Source organism: Scyliorhinus torazame, chromosome 1 (assembly GCF_047496885.1).
Source record: "Scyliorhinus torazame isolate Kashiwa2021f chromosome 1, sScyTor2.1, whole genome shotgun sequence".
Lineage (NCBI taxonomy): Eukaryota > Metazoa > Chordata > Chondrichthyes > Carcharhiniformes > Scyliorhinidae > Scyliorhinus > Scyliorhinus torazame.
This window is the reverse complement of record NC_092707.1, coordinates 78,252,378-78,279,573: the sequence shown is the minus strand read 5'-3', so window position 1 is coordinate 78,279,573 and position 27,196 is coordinate 78,252,378.

Here is a 27,196-nt window from a genome sequence, read left to right as displayed (position 1 = left end):
CGACCTATCCAGCCCTGGTTCCAACACCGTATTAAAATCTCCCCCCATTATCAGCTTTCCCATCTCGAGGTCCGGAGTGCGTCCTAGCATCTGCCTCATAAAATTGGTATCATTCCAGTTCGGGGCATATACGTTTACCAAAACCACCGTCTCCCCCTGTAGTTTGCCACTCACCATCACGTATCTGCCCCCGTTATCCACCACTATAGTCTTTGCCTCGAACATTACCCGCTTCCCCACTAATATAGCCACCCCCCTGTTTTTCGCATCTAGCCCCGAATGGAACACCTGCCCCACCCATCATTTGCGTAGCCTAACCTGGTCTATCAGTTTCAGGTGCGTTTCCTGTAACATAACCACATCTGCCTTAAGTTTCTTAAGGTGTGCGAGTACCCGTGCCCTCTTTATCGGCCCGTTCAGCCCTCTCACGTTCCACGTGATCAGCCGGGTTGGGGGGCTTCCTACCCCCCCCCCCTTGTCGATTAGCCATCACCTTTTTCCAGCTCCTCACCCGGCTCCCACGCAGCTGTATCTCCCCCAGGCGGTGCCCCCCCCGCCCATCCCCTCCCATACCAGCTCCCCCCTCTCCCCAGCAGCAGCAACCCAGTAATTCCCCCCCTCCCGCCCCCCCCCCCCCCGCTAGATCCCCCACTAGCGTAATTACTCCCCCCATGTTGCTCCCAGAAGTCAGCAAACTCTGGCCGACCTCTGCTTCCCCGCGTGACCTCGGCTCGCACCGTGCGACGCCCCCTCCTTCCTGCTTCTCTATTCCCGCCATGATTATCATAGCGCAGGAACCAAGCCCGCGCTTCTCCCTTGGCCCCGCCCCCAATGGCCAACGCCCCATCTCCTCCACCTCCCCTTCTCCCCCCATCACCACCTGTGGAAGAGAGAAAAGTTACCACATCGCAGGATTAGTACATAAAACTCCTCTTTCCCCCCTTTTTAACCCCCCTCTTCGCCCCCCACATTCGCCCCACCACTTTGTTCAAACGTTCTTTTTAATAACCCGCTCATTCCAGTTTTTCTTCCACAATAAAAGTCCACGCTTCATCCGCCGTCTCAAAGTAGTGGTGCCTCCCTCGATATGTGACCCACAGTCTTGCCGGTTGCAGCATTCCAAATTTTATCTTCTTTTTATGAAGCACCGCCTTGGCCCGATTAAAGCTCGCCCTCCTTCTCGCCACCTCAGCACTCCAGTCTTGATAAACGCGGATCACCGCGTTCTCCCATTTACTGCTCCGAGTTTTCTTTGCCCATCTAAGGACCATTTCTCTATCCTTAAAACGGAGGAATCTCACCACTATGGCTCTGGGAATTTCTCCTGCTCTCGGTCCTCGCGCCATCACTCGGTATGCTCCCTCCACCTCCAACGGACCCGCCGGGGCCTCCGCTCCCATTAACGAGTGCAGCATCGTGCTCACATATGCCCCGACGTCCGCTCCCTCCGCACCTTCAGGAAGACCAAGAATCCTCAGGTTGTTCCTCCTTGCGTTGTTCTCCAGTGCCTCCAACCTTTCCACACATCGTTTCTGATGTGCCTCATGCGTCTCCGTCTTCACCACCAGGCCCTGTATGTCGTCCTCATTCTCGGCTGCCTTTGCCTTCACGACCCGAAGCTCCCGCTCCTGGGTCTTTTGTTCCTCCTTTAGCCCTTCGATCGCCTGTAGTATCGGGGCCAACAGCTCTTTCTTCATTTCCTTTTTGAGCTCTTCCACACAGCATTTCAAGAACTCTTGTTGTTCAGGGCCCCATGTTAAACTGCCACCTTCCGACGCCATCTTGGTTTTTGCTTGCCTTCCTTGCCGCTGTTCTAAAGGATCCACTGCAATCCGGCCACTTTCTCCTCCTTTTTTCATCCGTATCCAGGGGGGATTCCCTTCTGGTTTAACGCACAGTGTTTTTAGCCGTCAAAATTGCCGTTGGGGCTCCTATCAAGAGCCCAAAAGTCCGTTTCACCGGGAGCTGCCGAAACGTGCGACTCAGCTGGTCATCGCCGCACCCGGAAGTCCTAACTACGTATCTTGTCTTTTGTTTTGCAGGGTCACCTCCCGTCGAGGCATGACCATAAGGTGACCCCCGCCCCCAGCCACAACCTTGCGACACACCGGGCAACGGACAGGAAATGTCAGGGTCCCACGCACCAACCCCACCCCCCCACTCCCCCACCCCCTCCCTCCTTCCTTCCCCTCCCCCCACCTCCCACCACCACTGCAATCCCAGAGCAAACATCCGGGAATGACACCGACTTCACGTCACTGCTCTTAGCTACGCCCTCCACCATCACAGAGACACTCACCTCGGTTGGGCACTTTAGTGTGGCACTATCTGGTACACACCACACACACGCTGTGGTAGATCAGCTGGAGGTAGGAATCCCCAAGCAGGTGGGCAGTCGGAGGGCAACCCGACTGCAGGGACAAGCTGCCGTCCAGATGGGTGTTGCGCTTCTGGAAAGGGCAGTCCCATCGATGTTGGAGGTGCAGGCGCAGAGCTGGGAACTACATAAGGGGGTGTCAGCAACCATCCAGCACCTGCAGGTGGAGTTGGAGGTGTCCAACCACTTGCAGGAGCAGGAGGCGGTGCCGGCCATGCGTGCCACCTTGGCCAACACCTGGGGCACTCTGTACGGGTGGCGGCTGAGGTACAGGACAGGATGGTCATGTCACAGGCAGCTATGCACCAGGTCAACATGGACATTGCTGCGGTGCTCCAGAGCATGACCCTGCCACAACGGCCCATTGGCTGCGGGCGTCGAGAGCATCGGCCTGGCGCTGGCTTACCTGAACCAGATACAGAGGGACCTGGTACAGTCAATGAATGACATGGCACGGTTCCTGAGTGATGTGGCACAGTCCCAGAGGAACTTGGTACAGTCCCTGTGCTCCATGGCCACGAGCATGGAGACCTTGGTCGATACGTGAGCAGGTTTCCAGTGCCTGCAGTTCCAGTTGATGGCAGGAGCACGTTCCAGCCGACCCCCATCCCAAGGAGTAGCCTGCGGCTATCGGGCAGCCCAAGGGAGGATGAGGTAATGGGGCCCATGCCGATGACTCCCACAGTGGAGGTGCTGGAAACCCTCAGCACCTCTGAATCCCTCCCCACCTGGCCCTGGCACATCTGATGGGCAGAGGGCAGAACATGGTGGCACCACACCACCTGTGGCACATGGAAGACTGCCAGGCCCATCTGGGCCCAGAAGCTCCAGAGGATGACCACCAAAGGGGACCTGCTGCCTCCACCCCTGATGTGCCAACTGGGGTCCTGCCTAAATGGAGCGTTAGGGCATGTAAGGCTAGAAAGTTAGACACCAGTTAAGTTTGCATGGGTGAAGCACCTGGAATAGGTTAGGGATGAGGGCATAGTTATTGTACATAGCACTGTCACCAATAACCACCTGTTCACCGACGTTCGAAGCTACCTCAGCCCTCTGCCCGCAGTGTGTGGGGATGGGCTGGGCTGGGTGCAGAGGGTGTGCCGGTTGGATGGGAGAAGGGGTGGCCATGTGGTGGGTAGGAATGGGGGGGTTTTAGGGGTGAGACAGGACAGTTCAGCTGCAGGTGGCCAGGCCCCCTAGTCAGTGAACCTGGAGGCGATTTTCATGATATCCACATTAACATATCATGGTACAATCACACACACACACTGATGGATAGGTAGTTGGACCAACCAACACACACACAACATCGTAGCCAATCACCAGTGAGAGCACACGCACTATAAAACAGGGAACGCCACAGTTCCCGCTCATTCTACCAGGAGATAGCTCAGAGCACAGAGCTCACAGCGTGCCACTCAGACATACACCATGTGCTGAGTGCCTCACTAAGATAGTGATAGGTCTGGGTCCACAGGTTAGCTGGTGAAGCACGAACCTCAGCCAGCAGTTATTAGTTATAATTGTACAAGACAATAAAACAGAGTTGTACCATCTACAACCGTGTTGGTTCATTTGTGTATCGGAACACCCAACACAACAGCAATCAAGTTGTCACATGCGCTGCCGCCACAACGCACATGTCATGCGACCTCCTGTGCCTGGCAGGGCCCCATGTCCTGCCTATCCTGGCCATCCTCCGCATCCTCCTCATTGGATGAGGCCTGCCGTTCCTCCATCTCCTCCTCCAACACGTGCCCCTCTGCACTGCAATGTTGTGGAGGACGCAGCAGGCCACCATGATGCAGGAGACACTCCCACTGCTGTATTGGAGGGTCCCACCAGAGCAGTCCAGGCACCTGAAGCACATCTTAAGGACGCTGATGCAACGCTCTATGATGCCCCTGGTTGCTGCATTGGCGTCACTGGAACGGTTCTCCATGTTGGTCTGAGGCCTCCGGATAGGCGTCACCAGCCCCAACTGCAACAGATAACTCACTCGATCCTGGCCCCACCCTGCATGGCCATTCACCCAACACTCTTCTCTCCACACCACGCCCCTGGATCTGCCACCAGGGGGGCCTCCTGCCCAACCACCCATCCCTGCCAGCCTCACACTCTGCGTCCCTGTCCTGCGTCCTCCCGTGGAGTCTACCGTAGGTGATCTCCTTGGGTGGGCCGTGTGCTACGCTGCCAGCAGGGTGCCACCTGATTGCAGGGGGGGTCACCGTGTGCCACTGGCCATTCCATGTGTGGCAGCGTCCGTGCGTGCAGTTGCCGCGGACGGGACTGAGCAGCAGGTTGGGCACCTATTGGGTTGGTAGCTGTAGTGTGCCTTGGATCCTCTGTGTGACGCAAGGGTTGTGCCCACCTGTCTGGGGGCAGGATGGATGGGCCCAGGGACGCAGTGAGCAGGCAGGGCCTTGGGCCAACGGGTGTTGGCTGGTTGTGCCACTGATTGCGGCTTTGGAAACCTCACTTACCTCCTCTCACTCCCTCAGTATCCACTGTACCTGGTCCCCATTTATCAATACCACAAGTGAACATCGCCATCATCACTTCTGACTGGAAAGGGCGTGACGGCGGTGCAGTGGTTAGCACTACTGCCTCATGGTGCCAAGGACCTGGGTTCGATACCAGTCCCTGTGTCACTGGCCGTATGGGGTTTGCACGTTCTCCCCTTGTCTCTGTGGGTCTCAACCCCACACCCAAAGATGTGCAAGGTAGGTGGATTGGGCATGCTAAATTACCCCTTAATTTGCAAAAAAGAATTGGGTACTCTAAATTTATAAAATAAACTTCTGGCTGGCAGAGACAGAGCATCATGGGAAGCCAGAGGCTATCGGTCAGGCCATTAATGGGATGCTAAGGGCCATTCCTGTATAATTTGCACATCCACGGCGGTGCAGGGCATGGAACGCATTCACGCGCTGATGCATGATCAATTGTACAAAGACTCAGGTTGGATACACCTGTGGCTTTATTGCAGTAAGATGTGTGGCCTCCCACAGCAGCTGGCGAAATGGCTGCTGAATAGAGGACACGTATATTTATACTCCTCCTACTGGGTGGAGCCAGCAGGCAGGGGCTACCGGCGAACCTGTTGTACAGGTCCTACCTTACATCACCTAATACAGGTGTAACAATGGTTTACCACATTCACCCCCTGTTAAAAATGAGTCCGGCGGGAGTGGTGGAGAACTATATACAGTAGTGAATTGATGTACAGTGTTTTATTAGGAGAGAAAAAAATGTCTTTTGAAAGTCCGGTGCCAGTTAGAGATTCAACCAGTCTGGTGCCTTGACGTTCCGCTGGGAGCGACATAGCGGTGGTGGCGATATCGATGCTGGCGACGTCGGTGCTGGCCTGATGTCGGGTGACCCCGGGAGCGTGCCGAAATCCTCTTGCGTGGGCAGGGGAAGGAGGGATGGTCCTGGTGGGGTTATTGGTGGGAGCGCCGGGGGAGGAGAGGGCGGCGCCGGGCCGGAGAAGTGTGTATGAGTGGAACCTGCTGGTGCCAGGTCCCTGAGGGAGACAGTATCTTGGCGGCTGTCGGGGTACGCCACATAGGCATACTGGGGGTCGGCATGGAGCAAGTGCACCCTATCCACTAATGGGTCCACCTTGTGGAGTCGGACGTACCTACGGAGCAGGACCGGTCCTGGAGCTGCGAGCCAAGTCGGGAGCGATATCCCGGAAGAGGACTTCCTGGGGAAGGCAAAAAGACGTTCATGGGGTGTGTTATTCGTAGCGGTGCACAGTACCGACCGGATGGAGTGTAGTGCATCAGGGAGGACCTTCTGCCAGCGGGAGGCTGGGAGGTTCCTGGACCATAGGGCCAGTTGGACGGCCCTCCAAACCGTCCCGTTCTCCCGTTCTACCTGCCCATTTCCCCGGGAGTTATAGCTGGTCGTCCTGCTGGAGGCGATACCCCTGCTGAGCAGGAACTGACGCAGCTCATCACTCATGAATGAGGATCCCGGTCACTGTGGATGTAGGCGGGGAAGCCGAACAGAGCGAAGATTGTGTTGAGGGCCTTAATGACGGTGGCAGACGTCATATCGGGGCAGGGGATGGCGAAGGGGAACCTGGAGTACTCATCGACCACACTGAGAATATACGTGTTACGATCGGTGGAGGGGAGGGGTCCTTTGAAATCCACACTGAGGCGTTCAAAGGGGCAGAAGGCTTTCACCAGGCGCGCATGGTCCGGCCAGTAGAAGTGCGGCTTGCACTCCGCACAGACCTGGCAGTCCCTGGTGATTGTCCGTACTTCCTCAACAGAGTAGGGAAAATTGCAAGCCTTGACAAGATGGTACAACCGTGTGACCCCCGGGTGACAAAGGCTGTCGTGTAGGGCCCGGAGTCGGTCTACTTGTGCGCTGGCACATGTACCTCGGGATAGCGCGTCTGGGGGCTCGTTGAGTTTGCCGGCGCGATACAGAATCTCGTTAATATAGGTGGAGAGCTCGATTCTCCACCGCAAGATTTTATCATTTTTGATCTTGCCCCGCTGTGTGCTGTTGAACATGAAGGCTACCGACCGTTGGTCAGTGAGGAGAGTGAATCTCCTGCCAGCCAGGTAATGCCTCCAATGCTGCACAGCTTCAACGATAGAGTGGGCCTTTTTTTCGACGGCGAGTGTCGCATTTCTGAGGCATGAAGGGTGCGGGAAAAGAATGCCACGGGCCTGCCTGCCTGGTTGAAGGTGGCGGCCAGTGCGACGTCTGATGCGTCACTTTCTACTTGGAAGGGCAGTGTCTCGTCTACTGTGTGCAGCCCGGCCTTGGCTATATCAGCTCTGATACAGGTGAAGGCCTGTTGTGCCTCGGCCGTAAGGGGAAAGTGGGTGGATTGAATGAGTGGGCGGGCCTTGTCCGCGTAGTTTGGGACCCACTGGACCCACTAGTAGGAGAAGAACCCCAGGCAGTGTTTGAGGGCCTTGGGGCAGTGGGGGAAGGGAAGCTCCATGAGAGGGCACATGCAGTCGGGATCGGGCCCCAGAACTCCGTTCTGGACCACATAGCCGAGGATGGCTAGGCGGGTTGTGCTGAACACGCAATTCTCCTTGTTGTAGGTGAGGTTGAGGAGAGTGGCGGTGCGGAGGAATTTAGCAAGGTTGGCATCATAGTCCTGCTGATCATGGACGCAGATGGTGATGTTGTCTAGGTATGGAAAGGTGGCCCGCAAACCGTACCGGTCGACCATTCAGTCCATCTCCCTTTGGAAGACCGAGACCCCGTTAGTGACGCCGAAGGGAACCCTGAGGAAGTGATAGAGACGGCCGTCCGCCTCGAAAGCAGTGTATGGACAGTCCGATTTACGGATGGGGAGCTGGTGGTAGGCGGATTTATAGGTCTATCGTTGAGAAGACCCAGTACTGCGCAATCTGATTGACCATGTCAGGTATGCGTGGGAGAGGGTACGCGTCGAGCTGCGTGTACCGATTGATGGTCTGGCTGTAGCCCACAAACATTCTGTGCTTCTCCCCAGTTTTAACGACTACCACCTGAGCTCTCCAGGGGCTGTTGCTGGCCTCGATGATGTCCTCCCGAAGCAGCCGCTGGACGTTGGACCTGATGAAGGTCTTGCCCTGGGTGCTGTACCGTCTGCTCCTGGTGGCAATGGGTTTGCAATCCGAAGTTAGATTGGCAAAGAGGGAGGGTGGGTCGACCTTTAGGGTCGCGAGGCCGCACACAGTGAGGGGTGGTAGGGGCCCGCCGAATTTGAGGGTGAGTCTCTGGAGATTGCACTGGAAGTCCAGGCCTAGTAGTAGTGCAGCGCAGAGATTAGGAAGGACGTAGAGGCGGAAGCCGCTGAATTCTACGCCCTGGACCGTGAGAGTGACCGTGTGGATCCCCCGGATCGAGACGGAATGGGGTCCGGAGGCCAGGAAGATTCTTTGATTGGAGGGGTGGACCGCGAGGGAGCAGCGCCTTACCATATCCGGGTGGATGAAGCTTTTGGTGTTCCTGGAGTCCAGCAGGCAAGAGGTCATGTGGCCGTTGATTTTCGCCAGCTGCTGTGGGAGGCCACACATCTTACTGCAATAAATTGATGCACGATCAATTGTATAAAGACTCAGGTTGGATACAACTGTGGCTTTATTGCAGTAAGATGTGCGGCCTCCCACAGCAGCTGGCGAAATGGCTGCTGAATCGAGGACACGCATATTTATACTCCTCCTACTGGGCGGAGCTAGCAGGCAGGGGCTACCGGCGAACCTGTAGTACAGGTCCTACCTTACATCACCTAATACAGGTGTAACAGTGGTTTAGCACACGCGCTACCGAGGAGCTGGAGCATGGCATTCCACTCGGTTTCCGGAGCCGGCCTTGATTTTTGGCTGGTACTGTATTCTCCACCCGATCGTGATTTGCAATTCTGGAGTCATTAGATGGGGACTCCAGCCCAATATATTTCACACAATTCTCTCTCCTTTTATTAGCTACTAGCTGATATGAAATGGATTTATAAAGCAACATTCTCCACTTGGTGAATATTCAATGCCTGAAATAAACTTTAATGGGGATGTCAACATTAGGTTTAATATTGAAGATGTGCGTTTGGGCACTAGGTAAAAGGAAACACGGGAAAAATTAAAGAACCACTTAAATGGTATCATATTCACATATGTTTCTCTGAACCTTTTCTCTTTTCTTGACATCACTTCTCCAGATATTTTGGAGAATCTTAAAGAATGGAAACATTACGCAGATATTTTCAAAGCGGCCTTTGTAGCTGCCCTCATATTATTTGCGTTTATTGCTCTCAAAGAAGTCAGGGGAATTTTGGAGGGCTTCACACAATTCTGAGGGGGTAGACATCAATTTGAGGCCCTTTACAGATGCGTGAGCCAGGCACATTCAAGCGACAGGCCAATCAGCAGATACTGAGTGAACCTACCACACCTCCACATGCAACTCTCCCTGATGAACGATTTCATTTCATTTTTATTCAACCACTATTTTACTGTTTGATAAACACAGCAATTGCACTACACTGTGTTTACATTCCCTGCTCCTCTTGCCCTTTAGGGCCTGGAGGATTCAGAGGATTAGAACATAGAACATAGAACATAGAACAATACAGCGCAGTACAGGCCCTTCGGCCCACGATGTTGCACCGAAACAAAAGCCATCTAACCTACACTATGCCATTATCATCCATATGTTTATCCAATAAACTTTTAAATGCCCTCAATGTTGGTGAGTTCACTACTGTAGCAGGTAGGGCATTCCACGGCCTCACTACTCTTTGCGTAAAGAACCTACCCCTGACCTCTGTCCTATATCTATTACCCCTCAGTTTAAAGTTATGTCCCCTCGTGCCAGCCATATCCATCCGCGGGAGAAGGCTCTCACTGTCCACCCTATCCAACCCCCTGATCATTTTGTATGCCTCTATTAAGTCTCCTCTTAACCTTCTTCTCTCCAACGAAAACAACCTCAAGTCCATCAGCCTTTCCTCATAAGATTTTCCCTCCATACCAGGCAACATCCTGGTAAATCTCCTCTGCACCCGCTCCAAAGCCTCCACGTCCTTCCTATAATGCGGTGACCAGAACTGTACGCAATACTCCAAATGCGGCCGTACCAGAGTTCGGTACAGCTGCAACATGACCTCCCGACTCCGGAACTCAATCCCTCTACCAAGAAAGGCCAACACTCCATAGGCCTTCTTCACAACCCTATCAACCTGGGTGGCAACTTTCAGGGATCTATGTACATGGACACCTAGATCCCTCTGCTCATCCACACTTTCAAGAACTTTACCATTAGCCAAATATTCCGCATTCCTGTTATTCCTTCCAAAGTGAATCACCTCACACTTCTCTACATTAAACTCCATTTGCCACCTCTCAGCCCAGCTCTGCAGCTTATCTATATCCCTCTGTAACCTGCTACATCCTTCCACACTATCGACAACACCACCGACTTTTGTATCGTCTGCAAATTTACTCACCCACCCTTCTGCGCCTTCCTCTAGGTCATTGATAAAAATGACGAACAGCAACGGCCCCAGAACAGATCCTTGTGGTACTCCACTTGTGACTGTACTCCATTCTGAACATTTCCTATCAACCACCACCCTCTGTCTTCTTTCAGCTAGCTAATTTCTGATCCACATCTCTAAATCACCCTCAATCCCCAGCCTCCATATTTTTTGCAATAGCCTACCGTGGGGAACCTTATCAAACGCTTTGCTGAAATCCATATACACCACATCAACTGCTCTACCCTCGTCTACCTGTTCAGTCACCTTCTCAAAGAACTCAATAAGGTTTGTGAGGCATGACCTACCCTTCACAAAGCCGTGCTGACTTTCCCTGATCATATTATTCCTATCTAGATGATTATAAATCTTGTCTCTTATAATTCCCTCCAAGACTTTACCCACTACAGACGTGAGGCTCACCGGTCTATAGTTGCCGGGGTTGTCTCTGCTCCCCTTTTTGAACAAAGGGACCACATTTGCTGTCCTCCAGTCCTCTGGCACTATTCCTGTAGCCAATGATGACATAAAAATCAAAGCCAAAGGTCCAGCAATCTCTTCCCTGGCCTCCCAGAGAATCCTAGGATAAATCCCATCAGGTCTCGGGGACTTATCTATTTTCAGCCTGTCCAAAATTGCCAACACCTCTTCCCTACGTACCTCAATGCCATCTATTCTATTAGCCTGGGGCTCAGCATTCTCCTCCACAACATTATCTTTTTCCTGAGTGAATACTGACGAAAAATATTCATTTAGTATCTCGCCTATCTCTTCAGACTCCACACACAATTTCCCATCCCTGTCCTTGACTGGTCCTACTCTTTCCCTAGTCATTCGCTTATTCCTGACATACCTATAGAAAGCTTTTGGGTTTTCCTTGATCCTTCCTGCCAAATACTTCTCATGTCCCCTCCTTGCTCGTCTTAGCTCTCTCTTTAAATCCTTCCTCGCTACCTTGTAACTATCCATCGCCCCAACCGAAACTTCACACTTCATCTTCACATAGGCCTCCTTCTTCCTCTTAACAAGAGATTCCACTTCCTTGGTAAACCACGGTTCCCTCGCTCGGCGCCTTCCTCCCTGTCTGACCGGTACATACTTATCAAGAACACGCAGTAGCTGATCCTTGAACAAGCCCCACTTATCCTGTGTGCCCAACACTTGCAGCCTACTTCTCCACCTTATCCCCCCCAAGTCACGTCTAATGGCATCATAATTGCCCTTCCCCCAGCTATAACTCTTGCCCTGCGGTGTATACTTATCCCTTTCCATCATTAACGTAAACATCACCGAATTGTGGTCACTGTCCCCAAAGTGCTCTCCTACCTCCAAATCCAACACCTGGCCTGGTTCATTACCCAAAACCAAATCCAACGTGGCCTCGCCTCTTGTTGGCCTGTCAACATATTGTTTCAGGAAACCCTCCTGCACACACTGTACAAAAAACGACCCATCTATTGTACTCAAACTATATCTTTTCCAGTCAATATTTGGAAAGTTAAAGTCTCCCATAATAACTACCCTGTTACTTTCGCTCATATCCAGAATCATCTTCGCCATCCTTTCCTCTACATCCCTAGAACTATTAAGGATTTCCATAGGATTCAGAGCGATGTATCTGAGGCAGATAGCTTAGGCCCATCATTATCAAGGCATATTGATCCATAAATCCCAAAGGACCTTGGGCACATTATGGCAGGAAGGCAGCAACCAAAGTTGGGATTGAGACCTAAATAGGTCATTTGGTTGTTCCAAGTGGAAAGTTTGAAATTTATAAGCAGGAATAAATTGCAAATCAACCTAGGTGCCAGGACGTTCTCAGAGATCATGCAGACAGGTTGACTTCAAATTACTTGAGATAATCACGGGCAAGAACTCAAGAGTTTTCCTTCCACTATTACACGTATATTGAGGCAATGTTTAAAATTGCACATTGCATCTTAAAGGCGTGCCTCCTGAGTTATGAATTTGCACGTGATGCTAATAATGAACTGTATTGCTGCGTTAAGGTTTGGCAAGTATGAGGGGAACGAGTGGCACAGCAACATTTTGTGAAAAGCATTCTTCCAGATCTCCATGAGATATATGGTAGCATTGGCCTGTGTTTCCTTGTCAGAGTCCTTTGGTACACCTTCTCTGCGAATCCCAGGTCCCACAGGTAGAATAGACTTTGTTAAGTCTTTCTACTGCCTCTAGCCACGAATGACACCCAATTGGGTAATCCTATACATATTCCATTCTCAATGTGTCCATTTAGCCAATCCTGGAACAAGGGAACCATGCTATACTGTTCATTCTCTTACCTAAATTAATTTAGCAGTAGATGCTAGTTCAATCAATAATTTTAAACCTGATAGTGATAGATTTTTGCTCGGCAAGGGGACAGAGGGACAAGGAGCCAAGTTGGATAGATGGGCTTAAGATACAGCTGAACTAAGATCTCACTGAATGACAGAATGGTTTTGGGAACTGAATGGCCTACTTCTGTTCCTAAGCACCTTTGTTGCTACAGAATTACAGTGATTACGCTTTCACTTCTGTTATGCTTGACGCATCTACGTCACTGCACCATACTTGGTCAAGGCTCACAAATGTGTGAAATTAATATTGAAACCTGGTCAAGCTGAAATAAATTATTGTTCCCATAAAGAAGCAGTCATGTTTAATTGGAAACATCTCTTTAATTTAAATTTAGATGGCCGGCAATGCTACTTGCCTCATTGGCTTCCTGGGCAGGAGCGAAGCTCAGTTGGCAGCTTTACACAATTATCAAACGAGCTGGTGTGGAGGTTTGAGGTAGTGCCACTGCTGCACTCAGCTATTTTGAGGCATCAATACAACACCAAAGATAAAATTGCCCTGTGATCATATTACCACTACCTGCTTGGCCACCCTAATTTATGACCCCCCACCCTGATTTCTAGTCCCCCATTTCCATCTCTCGCATCGCAGCCTGGCCAAGATCTATTCTCCCCTCCCCAACCACTAATATCCCTGACCAGCCTCCATTGACCTGAAGGCTGCTGTGTAAGTGGGGTAGCTCGATCTTTTCTCACTCTTTCTCGAGTACAATTTTGATCATTTTGTCGGCTTGCTGTTAAAGAAGTTCAAAGTTCAATATGGGAGGCACCTTAGCCCCAGCAGTCAGGCACAGAGAATCGCTGCATCAATTCACGCAAAAAGTATATAGGAGGCTGAATGTTATGACAGTCACAGTGCAAAAGTGTGTTTGAATGGCAGCACGACTGACTAGATTTAGACAGTTTCACTAGTAAGTGATTGTAAGGGTAAAAGCTTGAAATCCTTCCTGTCTAAACACAGTTGAATTGCTGGTGCATATTCGTAATCTGTCAATGTCAGGGATTTGTCAGTGGCACTTTGCTGCAGATTGTTGGAACATTAATGCACACCATTCTTTTGTGAGAGACATACATAGAGGGGGATTACAGCTGCAGATACCGAGATATCTCGAGAGAGAAAAGAAACTAATGCAGCTGTTTCTCTCTCCCCTAATGTTGTCTGCGTCTCCCCTACATCAGATGCCCCATCTGAATTTCCCTGCACAAATAACTGTTTCATTGTGTATCAGCATTTCTATTCTTTACTCTCGCACTTGATTTTAATTATGGCCTATGTAAGTGTAAGTATGCTGGGTGTTAGATTGGCTCAATGCAAAATGTCGCAACTAAAATCAGAAACCTGGAATCAGGCGGCATGGTGGTGCAGTGTTTAGCACTGCTACCTCACGGCATTGAGGTCCCAGGTTCGACCCCTGGCCCTGGGTCACTGTCCGTGTGGAGTTTGCACATTCTCCCCGTGTCTGCGTGGACCTCACCCCACAACCCAAAAAAATATGTGCGAATAGGTGGATTGGCCACGATAAATTGCCCCTTAATTGGAAAAAAAATAATTGGTTACCCTAAATTTATTTTAAAAAGAAACCTGGAATCTGAACCAAGAACAGGGGACGCTGCAATTTCCGGTGGCGACCATGGAGTGAGCGGTCGCACATTTAGTGGCACCCGCTCAAGGCAGATTTTGTTCGGTCTTTCCCCGCCCAAAGAGTGACGTATTTGAGAGCAAGAGGTGTGGGAGTTCCTGGGGAAGATTTTACTCCTCTGTGTCTGATGGATGGATCCACGAACTAGGAGTGGTGCAAGAAGGAAAGAGCTGCTGGAGCAGGAGAATCTTTGTGGTGCGCCACAGGAAAAGATGGCGGAGGGTAAGGGGGCTGCGCTGCCTGCCCAGTGGCCGATGGAGCAGTTGATAGAGTTCCTCAATGATACATTTCAGCAGTAAAGGAAAGAGGCCCTGGAAGACCTCGCCAAGGTGATGGAACCGCTTAAATATGGGATTGAGTAAGTGGAGCAGATGCTGGAGTGCCAGAGCCTGGTGATCCTGAAAGTGGAGGAAGCGGTGGGGGAGCACGAGGAGCAGTTGGCTTCATTGGTGGCTGAGGCAGGAGTGATGCGGGAGAGCCAGAAAAAGCTGAGGGAGAAGGTGGAGGATTTGGAGAATCGCTACAGAATACAAAACTTCAGGATTGTCGGGATGCCCGAAGGCATTGAAGGTCACCTCATGAGGCCGGGCTCCGCGGGGCAAAGATGCTGGAGAAACTTTGACCAGCCCCTGGAGGTGAACCGGGCTAACAGGGCGCTGATGAGGAGGCCACAGGCGGGCGAGCCACCAAGGGCTGGTCAAAGGGCTGGTGATGCGGCGCTTTCTGGACTTGGAGGTGGGGGGCTGCCAGGAGGCAGGCATGGGTGGAATGGGGCTGGTTGTTTGTTTTAGAGTGGGGGGGAAGGGTTGCTGACAAGGGTGTGGTTGGGTGTAGCTGAGTTGGAAATTGATCGATGATGGTGGACATCCGAGGACAGGCCTGGAGGGCCGCGTGAAGCAGACCGAGTGATGGCTCAAAAATGTCTGTGGCTGATCGGCAGGGGAAGAGGGCAGGGGAGCCCCCTAGCAGGCTGGTCACGTGGAACGTGAGGGGTTGAATGGGCCAGTCAAACAGTCGCGTGTGTTCATGCACCTGAGGAGTCTGAAGACGAGTGTGGCCTTTTGCAGGAGACACACCTTAAGATAGGGGACCAGACGAGGTTGAGGAAAGGATGGGTGGGGCAGATGTTTCATTCGAGGCTAGCTATGAAGACGAGGGGGGTGACGGTGTTGGTTAATAAGCGGGTTGCGTTCAAAGTGGGAGCACTGTGGCCGATCTGGGACAGGGGAGATATGTGATGGTTAATGGAAAGTTGGAGGGGATGCCAGTGGTTCTGGTAATCGTCTATGCCCCAAATTGGGATAATGCAGATTTTATGAGGCGGGTGTAAGGGAAGATTCCTGACTTGGACTCGCATTGGCTGGTTATAGAGGGGGATTTCAACACGGTTATAGAACCGAGCTTGGACCAAGTTGTCGAGTGTGTCGGCGATGGCAAAGGAGCTGAGGGGATTTATGGAGTGCACGGGGGAGTTGGACCCAAGGAGGTTTGAGAGGCCGAGGGCAAAGGAGTTTTCATACTTCTCCCATGTGCACCGTGTGTACACCCAGATTGCTTTTTTCCTGCTAGATAAGTCGCTGCTGGTGGTGTGATCGGCTCGGAGTATGTGGAGTTTGTGGTTTCTGACCACGCGCCGTGCTGGGTGGATCTGTTTGTGGCCTGGAAGGGGGGAACAGCGCCCACAGTGGAGGCTGATGTGTGATTGTTATGGATGAGGAGGTGTGTGAGCGGGTGAGGACTGCCATTCGGGGGTACGTGGAGCTAAACGATATGGGGGAGGTCACGGCTGCCAGGCTGTGGGAGGTGCTCAAAGCGATGGTAAGAGGGAGTGCATTTCAACTCAGGCATACAGGGAGAAAGCAGAGCGGGTAGAGATGGCAAGATTGGTAGACGTGCTTTTGAGTGTGGATAGGAGATACCCGGAGGCAGAGGCTCAAGATTGAGTTTGGGCTAGTGTCTGCGGGGAAGGCGGTGGGGCAGTTACAGAGGGCCAGAGGGGCAGTGTATGAATACAAGGAGAAGGCAAGCAGGATGTTGGCCCATCAGTTGAGAAAGCAAGAGACGGTGAGGGAGCTTGGCAGAATAAGGAATGATAAAGGTAAGATGGTGATGGGCCCGGAAGGGCGAATAGCGTGTTTGAGGAGTTTTATAGAAGGCTATACAGGCCTGAGCCCCGACCGGGTGGAGGAGCTGCAGCCATTTTTGGATGGGCTGGCGTTTCCTAAAGTGGAGGAGGGGCTGGTTCAGGGACTGGAGGCCCCCAATTGGGCTGAGGGAGGTGATGGATTGGGGAGTTGGGAGTACGTCGTGCTGGAGGACAGACATATTTTGCAGTTGCTCTACAATAGTTAATTAATGACAGCATTTTATTATTTTATTTATCCTAGTTAATAAATTATTTAAGCTAGATGTTCTGTAGTTCATCGTTCACTTCGGCCAGTGCCGTCCTTTCCTGGGCTTCCGCCCTGGGGGTTCAGGATAAGGTGCTGTCGAGGGGTGAGATAGGGGAGGGGAAGGTGTCCAATGTCAATAAGGAATTGATGGATTGGGAGAGGAGCCTTGGTGGGGACATAAAGCGTGGTTGGGGTGAGGAGCTGGGATTGAAGGTGAGGCCGCGACATGGGTAGAGACGTTGCGGAGGGTGAATGCATCCTTGTCGTGTGCGAGGCTAAGCCTCATCCAGTTCAAAGTGATACATAGGGTGCATATGACGGTAGCAAGGATGAGTAGGTTCTTTGAGGGGTTAGAGGATAGGTGTGGGCAGTGCGTGGGGGGGCGGGGGGTGGGGGGGGGGCGTAAATCACATGTTCTGGGCATGTCCAAGACTGAGGTGGTTCTGGCAGGTGTTCTCGGACATGATATCCAAGGTGCTGGGTGTGGATGTGGTCCCAAGTCCAAAGGTGGCGGTATTCGATGAGTTGGAAGACCTGGGATTCCAGAGGGTGAGAGAGGCCGCTGTTTTGGCCTTTGCCTCCCTGATAGCCCAGAGACGGGTTTTGCTCGGGTGGCGGGACTCAGAGCTGCCGAAAGTGGGGGGTGTGAGTGAGGGACCTGGCGGAATTCCTGAGGCGAGAGAAGTTTTAGTTAGTCTTGAGGGGGTTGGTGGATGGGTTCACACGGAGGTGGAAGCCGTTTATTGATTTCTTTAAGGAGGTTTGAGGGGTCAGCGGGGGCTGGGCGGGGGTCAATGGGGGGTTAAGGGGGTGAAAATGGGGAAGGCGGGATGTGAGAGGGGGTGGTATTAGGGGAGAGGGGGGGTGGGTATTGATTGTTTATAAAGTTTTGAGGTTGTTCTCCTGCTTTTGTTGATTTATATGAAAATGCCTTGAATAAAACATTTTTTAATAAACAGAGAATGCTGGAAAATCTCCATGGGCCCGGCAGCATCTGTAATGAGAGAAAACAGAGGGTGAAATTCTCCATTTGGAAGACTAAAGGTACAATCCTCCAGCCACGCTGCACTGGAAAAGCAGCTCGCCGCAGCGCAGCGTGGCCATTGAAAGCTGGGAGACCCCACTCCCGGAATCTACCCGGCTCCCCACGCCTCTCTCACAAAACATTGCAAGGGCACTTTTTAGTAACTCTGCATATTAGAGCGAGGATGTAAGCCTTACTCTGGGGGGAGTTTGTGGATTCTTTTCAGAGATCAGGCTCTCGCTACAATGGGGAGCTCTGGCAAATGGAGGTCCCCATTGTAACAAACGGGGCTATATGCGGCCTCGGCCGCGCGTTCGCCGTTCAAGCCCCTTATTCAACACAAGTCGAGATGAGTAGCCTTGTGGCTAAACGCTCTCGCTCGGGGACTTGATCCCTTTAGGGAAGATCGTGCTCTAAGTGTTGATGCCAGGACTGAATTGTGCCAGGCTCATGTTCCCATTGGGGACACTATTTCTGGAGTAATTCAGGAGTGGCTGATGAACCAACAGTCTGTTGGCATGCATTCCAAGCAATTCCCGGCCCAGCGGACATTCTAACTGCTAGGGCAGGAGTTAGCGCCAAAGAGCCTGGCAGCCGCCGCTGTTTTTAAGTGCTCTACTTACCACTGTAGCCACTGTCATGTGAGAGTACCTTTAAGAAATGGGTGTTTATAAATGGGTGTGTATATAAATATCTGTAGTGAGAGTACCTTTAAGAAATGGGTGTTTATAAATGGGTGTTTAAAAAATGTACCTTTAAGAAATGGGTGTGTATATAAATATCTGTAGTGAGAGTACCTTTAAGAAATTGGTGTTTATAAATGGGTGTGTATATAAATATCTGTAGTGAGAATACCTTTAAGAAATGGGTGTTTACTACTGCAGTGATGTCAGAGAGTGGGTGGAGCTGGGCTTTCTGTCCGCTTTTTACTTTCATTTTAGGCTGTTTGCTGCGTTTTCAGTGTTGGAGCTGAAGCCAGGCCAAGCAGATGTACTGCTGTTCTCTCTGCCATCAAAAGACTATCTTGTGATCATTTGGTGAATTCAGAATTATAAATGTTCCCAGTAGTGAATTTAAACCTAATGTACTTCTGTTTAAAGGTTTTTTTTTAAAGTCTTCTGGATGTTAAAAGGACAGCTTACGGATTACTTAGTGTTGTATTCTTTGGGGGTTGTATTTGAATTAATGGTTGCTAAGATGTTCACTGTTTGTTTCAAAAAGGTTAATTTGAGTTCATAGAATAAACATTGTTTTGCTTTAAAAAATACTTTTTCATTTCTGTTGTACCACACCTGTAGAGTGGGCCGTGTGCTCCCCATACCACAATCTATTAAAAGTTGTGGGTCAGGTGAACTCCATTATACACTTTGGGGTTCTCTAAACCCTGGCCCATAACACCACCAAGATGGCTCACAGAAGACCTGCCCCCTTGAGGCTGGAGTTCCGAAGTGGACCTACGATTCAATGCCATTGAGGAGTGGAGGACACTCTCTTCCCCAGCCTGCCTTCCTGAACACTGCCTGGAAGGTGGTGGCAGAGGCCGTCAGTGCTGCCAGTTTCACCAGGAAGAGACAGCTGGTGATCCAGAGGGGTGTGGGTCATTGATGAGACCTCTGCCCTGAGAGGGGCAGAGAACCAGGGAGGGTTCTAAAGGCTTTGGTGCTGGTTGGGCTGATCCCCTGCTTCCTCTGCAATGGGGCAGTGCTTCTGAGGAATTCCAACACCTGCTGGGCTCCTGACTGAGCTTAGCCATGCCCATTCCCTTGTTGAAACATCTGGGGCATGAGGGTGTCCAGAAGGGTAGCCTGGGTTCCAGATGACCAAAGGCTCTCTGAGCATGTACAGGACACAGTGAACACTCAGCAATGTGAGCAGCCAGGAGCCTGTAAGTAGCACCAAATGGATGCATTCAAAAGATAGACTGCAGCAACGGTAGTCTGAACCAAGCCATCCCGATCCCAAGGGGAGGGGCACCCCAAATCCACGGACTGGGCACCAAGTGACTACCCGCTACAGCCCCCAGCACGGGCAGACACTCCCCAGCAAGCTGACAGATTAAAATGTTTTTTCAGTGTTTTTTTAGCTTCCCGCTCCCCCTCCGCAGTTATGGCACCCAGTCCACGTTTGTAAATGCTCGTAGTAATTCACGCCTGCTAGACTTCTGCCGGAGGAGCAGAGCATCGCGGAAGAGCAGAGCATCCTGTGTCCAACCCGTTTATTAGAATTAAATGAATGCAAATGCTGGTTTTGCAAGCTGTCGCTGGCACGGGGCGCAGACCTCGTTATCATCACCAGCGAGGGCCTGGCGCATGGTGCCTGAATCAGCGCTGGGCGCGGACCTCGATTTTGGCCGGACGCCCAATTCCTCACCCGATTGTGGGTCGCGACTGTGGTGTCATGAGGTGGAGAATTTCTCCCAGAGGCAATGTTTTGAGTATGTTTGGCTCTTTATCAGAACTAAAGAGAGGGAGAAGGTGTTAAATATTAAACTACAGCTGTGAGATATGCCCAAATGTCCAGCACATCCAAATCAATTTGATCCCCTTTCACAGTCCAAACATTTTGTATAATTGACGAACTTCTGGACCATTCAACCCAAATATGTATCTATGTTTACCTTTGCAGATAATAAGAAGTAATGACCCCAACACCAATCCCCATGCAACACTACTCCAAACAGATCCACATTGGATTGTGACATGTTTCAATCTACAGGAATACAGGCCATGCTTAATCCATTTTAGCAACTTCCACTGATTCCACAAACACTGTATTGCAAGTAACCCGTAGTGAAATGCCTTATAAAAGGCTTTTTGCAAATCCAATGATGTTACTCTTCAAACATTTCTAGCAAATTGCTAAGACACAGGCACCTTGTCCAAAAGCCATGTTGAGTGTCAGTGATGGTCTTCACTAACTGAAGCTTTTTGTTCCGCTTATGGTCCCTTCAAACAGCTTAGCTATAACCAAAGTCAGGTCTATCGTTCTAATGGTCCATGTTGGCATGTTAGGTACACTGGTCTAACACTGGCTGCAACTGGATGCAGCTTAGATCAGAAAGATACTCCAGACCGTGAAGTTAGTTCAATCAGGTTTATTGAACTAATAACACAGTACAGTTCTCTGTGAGTTCGACTCTCTGCTAACTTAAGTGTGGCGACTCTGTCTGACTGAACCAGACTAGCTCTTAGCCACGTGGTGGAGGTGTGAGATTGTAACAACACCCTTGACTGACTCTCTAGATGTTTATCAGTGGAAAGAGGTGGAGTGTGAGTGCCTCGTGTCTTTTATAGTCAGATCCCACCCCTGAGTGTCCTGCCTGCTTATTGGTCATGTCCTTTTCTCTGTGTCCATTAGCTGCTTGTCTGTATATCATTATGTGTGTGTCTGCATATCACGACACATGTGATCTCTATCTAGGCTGAATTTGATCATCTGAGGGGATTGCAGATAAATTTCCCAGATTCGTTGTCTTCTTCGTGGCCCTGAGATCTTTCTCAGGCGGGTCACTCCCGGGAGCTTACCGGGTGGCAGGAAGAAGTATCTAGTCATGATGCTCCAGTCATAATGAGGGCGGGGGGGGGGGGGGGCGGGTGGACAAACAGGTTGATAGATGGGCAGGTCTTTTCCGGCCCAAGAATTAATCATGTTTGTAGTTTCCCTGGATCTGACCAAATGAAACTCAAATGGAAACTGAACTGAATAATACTTCAATAATATTTAAGAATAGAAGTTGCGATGAAAAACCTTGTGACCTGAGGTTCTTTTTCACACACTTACCCCTTAATTGTGTGTTTAATTAACTGTGAATGACACTGGCAAGAAATATAACCAATAATTAACAGTGGAGGAAATAAATTCCAAACTGACGGTAATGATGCTTTCGACATATTTACTGGAAAAGAAAAGGCGACAGCGAGTGCAAAGTCAGCCAATACATTAATGGCTTCAGATTGAGGGACATGCTTCCTTTAATGCGCTAAGATTAGTGAAAAATTTATCATGATTATAAAGTGGATTGCCCATAGCGACCTATTCATTACACAAGAAAATGAAGGAAACACCTAATTTCTAATTTCAGGGCCTCGATATAATAGCTAACAAGCAATGTTCCACTTTCAACATTAACAAAGCCAAAATTTCCTCCAGTAAGCTATGAATGTTGGAGACATTCCACCCCAGTTCATGTTAAAATGGCTCTCTGACAGACCATTTATACTTACAGCATGCTAGTTTATTGGTTCAGTTTGTATCAGTCTGCCCACTGAGACAGATGATTTGTTGATCGCCATTCCCTTGAAAAGCTTTAACTCATGAGCCAGCTGGACTTCCCACTGCAGTGCTCAGTGAGAAGCCAGGGAGAAGTTCTGAGGCAGTGCTAGGGGAGTACCCGGGCCATACCGGGAGAATTGCCAGGCGGAAGTGCCACGGCCATAGCGGTGGCTGTGCCCAAGCAGTTTCAGAGGGCAGCGCCCAGGGAGGTGTCATGAGTTAGTGCCTGGGCAGTGCCTAGTCAGTGCTGGGGGCAGTGCCAGAGGGAAGTGGCCAGGCATTCCCGGGGGCAGTGCCTGGGTATTGCACAGGCATGTCTCTCTCCCTCCTGAGCGATGCACTGACCTGGGCTCCTTCATCGGGTATCCCCACCAGGTGCACGCCGTGGAAGACCAGACATAATTGCTGCTGGTGTGCCCGCATGACAAAGTGAATGGATAGCTTTACGGTGGGGGCAGGGCGATCATGCACATAGGCATGATAATTCAATTCAAATTTATTATAATGGGGTTCCCAACGTTGAACGTGAGGATATCAGGATTCTTGTTACATCACTGGCGGGGGGTGGCGGGGACAATCACAGTAAGACTTCGCCCTGACGTAAAACGCGATTTGGGCCTCTCACATTTTCTGCTCTTGTCACCATTCAGAACGGGAGCGGAAAATCCTAGCCTATATATAAGTATACACTACATAAAGAATTAATCAAATCTTTTCAGTTCTATCCAAATGACAGCATGAAAAAGCTTTTTTTTTTGTTGCTGATGTACTTCATCAACGTTTGTTCAAGAAATCACTGTTTCCCAACAGCAAGTGTCCTTGGCTCGTGAAATTATATAAAATTGAAAACTAATTTTTCTACTAGACCCTGGAGATCTATATTTTTTTACTTATTCCATCTGAACGTTTTTAAAATTGCACAGAAATTAACTCAGCAGATTCCTGCCACTACCATTACTTGACAAGAAGATGAGGTGCTAAGTTAAACTCCTGGAATATTGGAGCGGCCAAGATGAAAATGGAACTCCCATGTTTTTTTTTATTTTAATGTTTGTTTCTTCATGTCCACGCATTAACCTCCACCAGGCATTCAGAATAATAAAGTGATGTTAATGTTGAGATGTCCAGCTTCCTATAATTGTGCTTATTCATTATGAAACAAAAATCACTGGGTCTCCATTATTCAGTTTGTATTGAGTAATGTTCCAAAGCCAAATGACTTATAGTTTTATGTTTCACATTTTTTGCAGAATTTTGCCAGAAAGATTCTCTTTTCTTCAGAAACTATTAGAAGATGAAATGAAAATGAAATGAAATGAAAATCGCTTATTGTCACAAGTAGGCTTCAAATGAAGTTACTGTGAAAAGCCCCTAGTCGCCATATTCCGACGCCTGTTCGGGGAGGCTGGTACATAACTTAATTGCCTATTATAAGTGTAAAAAAAGTGTACTTAACATAACTTCATTGCCTACTATAAGTGTAAAAAATTTAAAACCTTTCTAGCACATTGCTAAAGCCCCAAAATGGATTTTATGTAACAGGAGTGTTATAGAAACCTCAGTGGAACATCTGACCATCAGGCCCAGATTTTCGCCATGGGGGGAGAGGCTCTCGAGGATAACGAAAATCACGGAAATGGCCAAAGATTCTAAGTTGTCCCGCTGAACCTGGCATTACCTATCTTCGCAGGACATGGCTGGGGTCAGGCCAGGTTCATGCTTAATATTCAACAGCAGCTGGTCATTTAAATCACTGGCTGCTTCCACTGAAGGGGGATGTTGGAAGAACAGAAGTATGGAATCCACAGTGTTCAGAATAGAACAGGTAAGAGGAGGTCTGAACTTGAGTTCGGATAACCAGAGTAGGGACCTGGGACACATTTGGGAAAGGCAAGGCACCCATCAGGATTGTTAAAAGTGAATACAATTGTGCATTTTTATCCACAACTGTTATAGAGTTGTCCAGCTGTCAAGGAACTGTCCAGCTGTCAAGGAACTATCCAGCTGTCAAGGAACTATTAAAGAGACGCCCAGCGGTCAAACCTGTCAAAGCTATCTAGAAAGTGTCAAAACTATCCAGGAAGTGTCAATGCAGTTAAGGAACTGTCCAAGAATATTACATAAGTTGACATGGAGGGGGTAAGAGCAAAGGGTGGGATGCATGAGTTGGCATGAAGTAGCACTAAGTTGACATGGTAGTATGGGGTCATGGGCGTTGGCAGAGGGTATTAAATGGGGGAGATGGGTTGACACAACGAGCATAGGAGCCCCAATGGGGATAGGTGGGAAGATCTGTGTTGGCATGATTGGCATGGATGGGGCATTGGGGGATGTGGGGCAGCTGAGGACTGACTGAATGTTTTTACATTATTATTATTTATTTAAATGCAGTGCAAGGGCAGAGTCAGGCCTTGCTCCAGGCACCTTTGCACCCAGTAGCCTGAGCATTCATTCTGGGGTCACCCACCCCAACTCCTTCTTCCCCATTATCCAACCACCACCACCACCCAACCAGAAATCTGACCTATGGATGGACATTTTTAAAGGTCAGGTTCACCATTCGGAAAACTCAGCAAACCTGACCCAGGGATGATAATCTTGGCCTCAGAGTTACTGAGAGCCTAATTCCTAGCTGCTGCCTAGGCTCGCTGTTGCCAAGATCATCTGACGCATCCAGGTTGAAGGGTGTGCTTCAGATACACATTCTAGGACAGAATGATCTGGACCTGATGGAGGTAGGTTCAGGAGAGCAAATGGTAGAAAGGTCCTTCAAATTGACACAAAGTTGGGCGCCCGTAGTGATCCCACCCTGTTCTGACGTTCCCACTCTGAGATTGAAGAAGAGCGAGGAACATCCTTGAGTATGTTGCAAGTAATTGAGAAGTGTTTGAGATTGTTAAGAAGCCAACTATGAGCTGTTTCAACCCTGGATCCTAGTTTCCCAGCAAGGGAAGCTGTTTCCGGGCCAATTTCCATAGTCACTGAGGTGAGTGCACAGGGGGGAAAGAACTTCTTCAATGAAACTGACAAGCTGGGATGGTTCTGATCAGTTACAATGAAGAGCTCCAGCCATGGTCATTGAGAGACTGCCGATCAAAGCATTTCCTTTCTCAGAGTGCTATGGTAACCTGAAGCATGCTTGCCAAGGGCTTGGAAAGCAGTTCATCTGCCTAACACTTCATTCACCTTCAACTACACATCCCTTCTGCCAGCCTTCCCCATGGCACAAATCACTTTATGCAGCTCCACCTTCCACTTTTGTAGAGGGTCAAGGACAGATGCCGTACCACCACCACCAACCGCTGACATCAGGATGCCAGCAGTGACCTGCCATGAAAGCCTCAGCTTCCTGAGGCACTGGTGCTCAGACAGGTGGAGAAAGCTGAGCCTCTGTCTGTAGACGCTGTGTTGGGGTGTCACCTCATTCCAGCTGGAACTCGGTTTCCATCCCCTCTACCCTGCGGACGGGCTTGCGGCCAAGTGGGCAAATGGTGCGGGTGCTAGTGTTGTTCCGACTGCAGCAACCCTATAATATAAATATTCAAATGTGTATTAATGGCTCAGTGCTGCGGTATCGTATGTAGCTGAATGCAATGTGTCACATTTAACACCCATTATTTCTTCCAGTCTCCTACCAATTCTAGGCAGGTGTCACAACACTCTGGGCTTGTGCGCAGTCAATTTCAGCCGCACTTGACCTGAAGTCACAACACAGGTGAAATAAGATTTTACTTAAATGCCTGAGGTCCTTGGTTGAGCCCAATAAACTACAGTCACCAGGTGGTGTAAAGGGAAAGGAAATATTGATAAAAATAAAAAGATACAGATCTTTGATGTACTGGGGTGACTTCCAGTCAATGCCTTTCTGAAGTTCAACTTTCATTTTGATACTTTTTCCTTCTAGGCTTGGGATGGTTTTCTCTGGCAAGGTTGTCTATTTTCTCTTCAGACTCAGCATTACTTCAGGTTCACGGCAAAGGATGCGCCAGGCACTCACAGCTTTCAGAACAATAGAGCGGTCATTTCATTTCAACAAGCAGGAGAGAGACAGAGAGACAGCATTCCTTTCACTTTCAATGTCTAAATGCTTCTGCTTGGGTGGCACGGTGACACAGTGAATAGCACTGCTGCCTCACAGCACCAGGGGCCTGGGTTCAATGCCAGCCTCAGGTAACTGTCTGTATGGAGTTTGCACGTTCTCCCCGTGACAGCGTGGGTTTACTCCGAGTGCCCTGGTTTCCTCCCACAGTCCAAAGATGTGCAGGTTAGGTGTGGTTACAGGGATAGGGCATAGGTGGGGTGCTCTTTCAGAGGGTTGGTGAGACTCTGTGGGCAGCATGGCCTCATTCTGCGCTCTCATTCTCATTCTAAAGGCACATTCCGATTATGGGCCAACGGATCAAAATAATTAAATAAAACAAAGGAAATAAACAGGAAGGACTCTTACACAGGATACTTCCTTGTCTACTTTAGTGAACAAACCAAGAGTGTATTTAAATAGATGAGCTTTGAAGTGGAGCCAGATGCATTTTATCCCCTATTTTGGGCAGGTAGGTAATTGCAGATAGCTTCCAAGATGGATAGTTATCATCATTACTCTCGTGATACAAAAACCAGGTAGTTTTATCGATGAATTAATGGAGATTAACATCACTGACAAGATGGTTATGAAGCTGGCAAGAGGGCGAGCTCAGATCGTGAGGGCCCAGACCAGAGTCACACACCATTGAGAGGGAAGGGATCTGGAAGGGTGTTCTGGGGGTATGGTGAGGCACTAGGCCCTTTACCTTCCCTCGTGCTCCAGAACTTAAGTGAAGGAAGCACCAACGCCTGACAGAAACAGCACAGTCCCCATATAAACCCCGACATGAGGCAAGCGAAAAAGGACAACTGGAGAATCTGGCACATCCTACAGTGTTGTTCAGAACAACAGCAGCCACTGGCCAACTAGCCTGCTACTCAGGATTGTCTTCGTGCCAGATTGGTTGCTTTGGCTGACCATTGGATAAACAGGCAACTCAGTTAGTGAGCCTGGGCCCTCTTAGATCACAGGCCCCAGTGTTCAGAACAGTCTGCAGCCTCTTCTCCTGGCCTTTGTGTCCTCATCATCTGGTTCAACATAAGGCCAGGTGCA